Source organism: Octopus bimaculoides, chromosome 9, assembly GCF_001194135.2.
Source record: "Octopus bimaculoides isolate UCB-OBI-ISO-001 chromosome 9, ASM119413v2, whole genome shotgun sequence".
Lineage (NCBI taxonomy): Eukaryota > Metazoa > Mollusca > Cephalopoda > Octopoda > Octopodidae > Octopus > Octopus bimaculoides.
Window position 1 is genome coordinate 31,546,333 of NC_068989.1, and position 1,934 is coordinate 31,548,266.

Genomic DNA, 1,934 nt, shown 5'->3' on the forward strand with positions numbered 1-1,934 from the left:
ATAATTAATTAATAATATCTCCTTAAATTCATTAGTACACAGCTTACAAAAATTATTACCTATACGATAGGATTTCGCCTTACAAACTATCTCCCATTGTAAAATGTACTTAATATTTTTAGATTTAAGTTCCCAAATATATTTACTAAGGTCAGTAGAATTAATCAAATTTCTATTCTTAAAGGAGTGCATATGTTGAGTCACCCGTAATTTAATTTTATTAGAAGTCGATCCTATATAAATCTTATTTAAATTATAACCATTATGTTTATTCCCGTCTATTAAAGTCACTATGCATTTATACACGACATCCTTCAAATTGCATTTATTATTAAATTTACATTTAGTCTTATCTCTACCTGTACAATTAATTATATTCTAGTCCTCATTATTATTATTATTAGAATAAGTATTTAATTTATCTACTTTAATAATAATTATAATGTTACTAATAATAATGATGTAGATAATTTAGATTATATTAATTCTAAATTTAAATCTTGAAAAGAATCCCCGTATAATAGGGATTTACAGATTTTAGAAGATAATATTTGGAAGGTAGTGAAAAATATTAAATTTCAAAATATCCAAATTGATATAATGATTATTTAAGAAATCTAGCTATTAAAATAAAATAATTTAGAAATATGGATGGAATTATAAGTACAATCAGATAAAACTAGGAACCTGTGTAACCTACATGTCAAATTATATGATTACCTATTAGAAAAAGAAGTTAATAAAAAATATAAAATTGCTCCGGATAATACTTTATATTCTATAAATAAGGCTTCTAAATTAATAATGTTGAAATATGAATTAGATAATAAGACTGAACCTTATGTACCATAGAATTACTTTGAAAGACCATAGGGATAATTTTTATTCTGACCCTAAAGTTAGGCTTATTTGTCCTTGCAAATTTTGTCCTAGGTAAATTAAGTAAGATCATTTTAGATAAATATATTTAATGATATTAATTACCTTAAATTATGGAATAGTAATGTAGATACTTTAAAATGGTTTAATAATATTAAAGATAAAAATAGATATAAATTTATTCAAATAGATATTGATAATTATTCTTCTATTAATGAGATTGTACTTAATAAGGCCCTAATTTATGCAATGAAGAAGGTAGGTATGACTTATGATGAAGTCAATGTAGTTAAAATGGCTAGGAAATCGTTGATTAAATATAATAAGTTGTGGGCTAGGAAAGATACTAGGGACTATTTTGATATACCAATGGGGGTACCTGATTCAGCAGAGGTAACTGATTTAGTAGGTATATATTTATTATCAGAGCTTCAACTTGAAAGTCATCCCTACATAAATAGGGATGACCTTTTATTACTAAGAATTGCACCAATAGAACACTAGAATTATATAAGAAGAGAATATATATATGTTTAAAAGAAATGGATTAAAGATTACTATTTATAATGAGAATTATAATATAAATTATCTAGATGCTAATTTTAACTTATCTACAGGTAATATCCAACCTCTTATGGTAATTATACATTCATGCAAAAAGTAATCATCCACCCTCTATTAAAAACTCGTTAACATTTACTATAGGTAAGAGAATATAATTACTTTCATCCAATTTAGAGATCTTCGAAAAACATGCACCTTATTACAATAAAGCCCTTCGCGAGGCGGGATATACTAATGATATTAAATTTTTTAATAATCCGAAGTATAATTATAATTTTATTAGTAATGATTATAATATTAATGATCTATTTAATAAACATAACCTTTATAATTATAATTTCTATTTAGGTAATTATGGTAAGAATAATAAGTATTATGATAATAAATTACATAACCATAAACATAATTGTAATGGAGACAATAATAGATTTAAATTTAATTCTTTTAATGATAATAATAAATTTAATAATATAAATAATAAATACAATAAT